This window comes from Amphibalanus amphitrite, unplaced genomic scaffold (genome assembly GCF_019059575.1).
Source record: "Amphibalanus amphitrite isolate SeventyFive unplaced genomic scaffold, NRLGWU_Aamphi_draft 000031F_arrow, whole genome shotgun sequence".
Taxonomy (NCBI): Eukaryota; Metazoa; Arthropoda; class Thecostraca; order Balanomorpha; family Balanidae; genus Amphibalanus; species Amphibalanus amphitrite.
Window position 1 is genome coordinate 630,181 of NW_024881527.1, and position 7,400 is coordinate 637,580.

At 45.4% G+C, this 7,400-nt stretch overlaps 1 long non-coding RNA gene across 1 annotated transcript; it reads left to right on the plus strand.

Annotated features, from left to right (window-relative positions):
- The first annotated feature begins 363 nt into the window (after window positions 1–363).
- LOC122367539 lies at window positions 364–2,980 on the plus strand. Its single transcript, XR_006254073.1, has 3 exons — window positions 364–882; window positions 1,413–1,641; window positions 2,565–2,980. It is a non-coding gene; the product is annotated as an uncharacterized LOC122367539 (long non-coding RNA).
- The last annotated feature ends 4,420 nt before the right edge of the window (window positions 2,981–7,400 follow it).

The following is a 7,400-nucleotide window of genomic DNA, read 5'->3' on the forward strand; positions in this document are numbered from 1 at the left end:
CGTTTGCGGCGAGAAACACTGTGGTTATGGATCAAATAGGAAGGCATCTATCATTCATTTAAATGTGTTATGCCTCAAATATGACAATGCTTGGAAAGGCGCGACACACATTTGAATCCCCGTTCACAATATACGTTTTGTCAATATGTACCAAGTATGACCCCATTGAGCTACCTCTAAATATAAATATTTTTTGATAAAATTTCATACAGATCATTTTTTCGTGAGGTAGAACAATATGCCTACCCGTCCCGGTCGAAATTAAAAAAGTCGAAATTAAGTGCCACCCTATTATACATGTTACAAAACCACGTAGCTGGTCGCATTTATTTCTTTTGTCTTTTTACGTCCTTATTATTTCAGTTGGGCAAACTACGGGGAGGTAATCACGAACTTGATTAATCAAGTTCATGATTATGACGTCATGAAAATGGGGCGTGGCATGACCATATAAGGAGTTGTAATCAAGATTTTGATTACTTTTCGTGCACCGAACTATTCAAGTGTTTCGTTTCGATTGTTATAATGTCCATATCGACACGATTTTTTACCAGGTGAAACGCAATATTCTATTCTCCCGAAATGATATGGACCGGTAGCAGTGGGATATGTACTTTAGCTCATATGGCGAAAGATAAACTGCTAGCCTAACTTTTTCAGAAAAGTGATATTTTTTAAAGCCCTTTTTAGGCGGATATTATTCTTTTATCCACATTTTTACGTTTCTAATTTAAAAATAAATAATTGGACATTCATTTTACACACGTCTTAAATTGGTCGTAATAAACATTTCTTCCAAAAGGCACCGTCGCCTGTTAGCACGCCGCCATTTGTCGTGTTGTCGGTGTGTGGGTGAGGCCGGAAATTAGCGCCGAATTATTGGTAATTTGGTTCTTATAGGTAAAATTAGCATTTTTTCAATAATTTAGATCATGTTTGTAAATTTGAATAGCCTCAACGTTCATGTGCGTCGGTATAAATGTTGAAATATCGCGATAGAATTTATGATGATTTTGTAGGCTATCATGGCGCATGCTTTCCGCGGTATAATATTTTAATTATTTACAAAGTGTATTGCTATTTACATGGTTATAGTATATCTTAAAGTAAATAATAGGCATAGTTTGTTGTTTGGGGCAATTGTTGATTAGAGAGGCACATTTAACTGCCCACAGTAGCTAGAAATGTTGTGGCCTGGCAGGTTGTGCAGAAGTTTGTAGTGTGGCCATATCATTTATTCAGTCAATTGTCTGTGCAAGCAGGGACCAATAGGATATATCTTTTAGTTTTTAATGAAAAGTTAAATTTGGGCTTATGCTAGGTTATTCATACTTACATTTTAAGTGGCTTTGTCATGGATTCATAGAACAATAATAGAAGTGGTGACTGCAAATGTGTCTGTTTTTCCACAGCTCATCAAAGCACCACCTCCTCGCTGTAGCAGTGGGCGTCGCTGTCACCACAGTATTGTTCAGGAAGCTCATGATAATGGTACCTATGGTCCTACGTTGAGGAACGCTCAATCAAAAAATGATATGATGAACTTCTTTGGAATTAAGCGGACTAAGTACAGCTACATTTGTATTATGTGCATCGCTCATGCAAGACAGCAGGCCAGGATGCAGGGACACACAGCTGCAGGTATGTATGAATTGTTTTTGCAATAGATGGTTGTAGTGTTTTGTTTTGTCGCTGGTGTGTCACGTTCAGTTTTGTGCATCACGTTCAGACACTACAGTGGTCCAGTCCAGTGTACATTTTGCACACTCAAGCTGGGCATGCTGAAAATAATTCGCTGGATTTGTCGCTGGTGTGTCACGTTCAGTTTTGTGCATCACATTCAGACACTACAGTGGTCCAGCCCAGTGTACATTTTGCACACTCAAGCTGGGCATGCTGAAAATAATTCGCTGGAGCTCCTTCAGTGTGATCTCATGAAGTTGCCTGGCACAACTTTGGAACTTTGCGAGCTCACATGACTCATCCCCAGTTTTGTCCTGACACAGCCCAATCTAATCCTTTTTCAAGATACAGGCATTGTCTAATGTTTTCAACAAAAAAATCATTGTAATCTAAATGCAGAAACTTCTTCACTAATGCATGTGTAATTTGTACCCACATTTTCCAGACTGCCGAGTCTGAGGCATTATACATTATTTTCACATCATGTGCCGAAATGTAGTACCTATCAGTGCCCTGCGCCAACTCATCAGGTCCATGTCTTGTCTTGTTCGCCTTGTTACATCCGCCTACCTCTCCTCCATCATTTCTTCCTTCCATCTTTCCTTGCTTCCTTCCTCACTCCCTCTCCTTCCTCTCCTCTCCTTCCTCTCCTCTCCTCTCCTCTCCTCTCTCCCCTCCCCTCCCCTCCTCTCTCCCTCTATCCCTCTCTCTCTCTCTCTCTCTCTCTCTCTCTCTCTCTCTCTCTCTCTCTCTCTCTCTCTCTCTCTCTCTCTCTCTCTCCTTTACTTTACTCTTTCCCTCCTTCTCTCCTATTCTTTCTCCTCCATTTTCTCCCACGCAATGTGAAGTGTACCTATAATTTGGTTATGAACATTTTGCAGGGGATGAGCTGGAGAACCTGCAGCGCATTCTCCAAGAGACGACGGAAGCCAACGGAGGCCCGCAAAACTTTCCATCCCATAATCGTGAATGGAGAGCTGGGCGGGGAAGACGCGGTATTCGTCGAGGCCCAGGAGGTGGTATCGGCGCCACCAGACCAAGCATTCCTGCTGTGGCAGGCCACCTTTTGGATTTTTAACATCAAAACTCCTAAAAACGTGGTCAATCTGAATTGGTTTCTGAGAACCAAAGTGTTTGGTGGGGTGAAGGCCGATGTGCCGCCATCAGCGGCGGCCATTGCGACCGTGAAGCAAGTGGAGTGAGATCCCCGTAGAGCATGCCGCTGCGGGGTGTCGGAAGCGTTTGCCAATTCTTTGAGCCTTCCACCGGCAGGACTATAAATACACATTTCTTGAAATATATCTTTGATCTGTGCTTGGTTACACGGGCTCCGGGTTGTGACGCTATTCGTCCAATATATGTGGTCGACGGTCGTATGCAGATTATCATTTGAGCTGACTTATGGTCAGGCCGCTTATCGCGGACAGCGGTGTTCTTGCTCGGGGCGGTCTTTTTTCAGTTCCGTGTTCGGCAATGTGAGCGAGCAAGCGCGAGAAGAGGTGTGCTCGTGCACAAGTTCACATGTGTGTGCCACATCCCTAACTCGTCTAAAGCTTACACAGCTATTGAGTCTCTAGCCACCCACCAAAATTGAAAAACAATCGGTGACGCCGTTCCGGAGATACAGAAATAAGGTGCGCGTGTGCAAATATATCCGGTAAATGTCAAGTTTAAGTCCTAAGAAGATTTCATTGATAAATTTTTCATATTTTTACATTATTTGACATCCTGAATCCAAAAATGATACTCATATGTCTCGCAAATAAAAGAAAAAACATAATCAAACCTGACCTAACCTTACCTACTTACCTATAACCTACCAACCTACAACCTACAAACCTACCCTAACCTAACCTAACCTACAAACCTACCTACCTACAACCTAAAACCTACAAACCTACAACCTAACCTAACCTAAAACCTAAAATTTTTGCTGTTTCATATTTGTATCAAAAGCGCCACAATTGTAGTTAGGACCTAAACTTGACATATACCAATATATCCTATCCCCGATTCGTCCAAAGCTTATAGCTAATCCGCTTCCAGCCACACACAAAATTTGAACAGGCTCGGTCAAGTCATTCATGAGAAACATTAACTGCAACATAAATTCCATCCCACCAAAACTGACTGATTTTGTCTATTATATACACCATTATCATTGTATCTTTTAATTAGCTGCATCGTTCAACGCTCGCCAGTAGCACGATCAGCGCGATCAAAATCGTGATTAGCCAGCTGAATGCGAAATCAAGATCATGATTAGCCAGCTGGCTGCGTAATCAAGAAGTTGATCATCGGACTCCCGGGACGACGCCTCGGGGCTTTGGTAACAACTGGATTTCCATTACGTCATGGGTGATGATGTCACACCACGGGTGACGTTTCACTGCTGCTGCTGCTGTCCACGGAAGGCAGCGTTTGTGAGTGGAAAACAGTAGCAACATTGTAAATGAAGGCAGTATTGGCGCTTATGCTACACATGAAATTTATAACAACATATTGATATTAGTGAATGTTTATTTTTGTTACTTTTCATAAACCCTCCATTTCAGGGTCTGCATGCAAAATTTCTGTTATTTTAGAGTCAAGCTATTGTACTAAGGGATTTATTTTAGCAATTTAGTCATTTGTTAGGTTATAAGGCTGCAGAAACTTTTAGTTGAGGTTGGTATCCACTATCCAGTTGCAGCTATAATTGTGTCATATTTTGTATCATTTTCTGAACATGTAAACACCTACCTATATGAATCCAAATATTGTGATTGTAGAAAAGCAGCTACCCTCACATTGCAGCGGGGATTAGAACAATTAACCACATTTGTTATACAAAAAGCCTGTTTGCCATCAATTTTGGGATTCCAAATTGGGTATCTCTCATCTCATCTCATACTGTATTAAGGACATCCGCAATATACTTGCGGCTATTACTGCCTTTCGTCACGTGATAAAACAAATGAACGTCAATCGGCAATGGGAGAGTAGGCACAAAATGACAACGATCAAACATACAACTGTCACATGCACGCACACACATACACACAAAAACAGGTATTGGTAAGGTAGATGTAGCACAAGCTGCCCGATGCACGAGAATGGGTCTTTCTAACCAAACCTTACCTAACCTGACCTACAACCTACAGCCTTAAACCTAAAATTTACAACCCACGACCTAGTCCTACGGTATGGCATATCACAATTCACAACACAACAGCTTGTGCTATGTCTGCTACCATGACCCAACTTTGTGCCAATTCATACCAACTTGGGATGACAGTCACTGCAGATGTGTGCTGACCATGCAGGTCTTTGTTACAATTGCAATTCTATTGTGTTACAGGTTCGGCATTTTACAGCTGCAACCCGCCATGGCTGGGCCACCACGGCGGCATCACCTTCAGGGTGGACCTGCCCGTGGCCACCCGCCGGTCGGACCCGCCTGCAGTCCGCAGGGAAGCTGCCCTGCGAGCCACTGCAGAGCTCCCGCACCCGGACGTCACTATCTGGTCGGACGGCTCGGCTCGCGGCGGACGGAACAGGGCGGCGCAGGCGCTGATCCAGTTCCACCACCTCAACAGAGAAGAGACCGTGCGCGCTCCTGCAGGGGCGGTCTGCTCCAGCCTAAGAGCAGAACTGACCGCCATGCGCGAGGCGTTCGCGGCTGTGGCCGGCCTGGAGGACGGGGAGTTGGCATCGACCAAGTCGGTCCGCCTCCTCACCGACTCAAGGCCTGGGCTCCAACTACTCGGCCGCGGCCCAGCTAACCAGACCATGGCCCTGGCCGCCGAGGTGTGGAGGCTGCTGAGTGCTGAGCACCCTCGCCGAGAACGGCACCGAGACGGTGCTCCAGTGGGTGCCAGGCCATGCCGGGCTGGACGGCAACGAAACCGCCGACCGCCTGGCTGGCGAGGCCACGGCGGGCGACCAAGACAGCGCACCGATCGACCTTTCGAGTGCGCGGGCCGCCGTCACGCGCCATGTCCGGGAGCTGTCGCGACAGAGGGCAACCGCTGCCCACCCGCACCCGGACCCCACGCCTGGCCACGACTCCCTGGCGCGCTGGGGTCGGTGACGCTGTCCCAGCTGAGGACCGGCACATCACCGCTGACCCGTGACACGCTCCACAAGATTGGCCCGGAAGCCGACGACGAATGCCCCGCGTGCGGGGAGCCCGACAGCGCGGCGCACCTACTGACCGATTGTCCGGCCTATGAGGCGGCCCGCCGCCGCCGATGGGGTGTCGACCCTCGCCTGGTCGACGTCCCCGGCGGCCCGGCGACGAAGGTCGTCACCTTCATCGAGGATGTTGGGCGGACCGAGCCGCCGCTCGACCCGCCTGCGCCGCCGCCCCCCCTGAGCGGGTTGGCGGTGGGATGCAGAAGAAGAAGAAGAAGCAACTGCCAGCGCGCCACGGCGGCGAAGCCAAGTTCCGCCGCTGGACCGCCCGCGCAATGGCCAGCACAGAGAAGAGACAACCGAATCACAACACCTACAATTACGTTATTGTTATGGTATTGACATTGTTACAATTAACCCTGCTCTTTCGAGCGTGGATGCACGCTGAAATTGTCGCATAATTCCATGCAGCTTCCACCCTTCTGCAATACAAAGTTTGAATACAAAGTAGTCTTGCAATAGGTTTAGAACTTATGTGCAGATTGTCGATGCTGGTTGACTTGATGATTGGAATTGTGTTTATCTGTTTCATCTGTTTTGACTTAAATATATGGCCATGGACTATGGCCTACTTTGGGAAGTGTCTGATTTCAACAAAACATTTTTCATCAGGATACGCTGCAGGGTACATAGTACATACGTAGTGAAAATTTTGAGCATGTATGGGTGCGCATGTGGAGATGTAGACTGCGATTGAGACGGACTACGACGGTTTTTGAACCAATTAAATCTGATTGACAACATAATGTAGGACTAAAAACTGACTGTCAGAAGAATATTCACAGAATATTCACTTCACCCGGTACAACGAAAAGGGAAAGTCAGGGAATAGAGGCAGGGGCAGGGTACATCTCGAAGATCAATCAAATTGCAGGTGCCGATTGGTTATGGATCATCGCAGCTCAAGGTACTGCCTTGTGCTGCTTTATTGTTAACTGAAATTGCTTCCACCTTGTATCGAAAGAAGTCATTATGGAAGATTTTGAAAAGGTTCTTGAAAAATTTAAATGCTTTGAATTTATATTTCTGCAGAATTATACACCCGTATCATTCTTTACATGTCAATATTTGTATATTATCTAGCATATAAGAAAATAGTGGCCTCAAGTTTCTAGAAAATATCTGATTTTGCTCTCTGGGCCACTGCAGATCCCTAAAAAGTTAGGAGCCGTCTTCATTATTTAATGTATAAAACCAAATAAATTATCACTGCTCAAAAGTGGAAGAAATGACAAATGAAAAAAAAGTTTTCTTACAGCGTTGCAATCCAGATTTCATGATAGTGATGGGCGCACTAGAAAGCAAGTAAAAGTACTCCACAAGGTAAAAGTAAGAAACAAGAATATCCTTATACTGTTTCAGAATTCGGTAACAAACATTTTTTATGTGTTTTAAATACCCGAACAAATCGATTCCAAAATCAGTCTTGATGATATTATATGGTTTTTGTATGGTGTTGGTGGTACTTGAATGACCAAAGTCAGTACATGTCCATCACCTTTCGATATTTCCGTGGTGCTCGCTCCCATTTCATAGCTGCT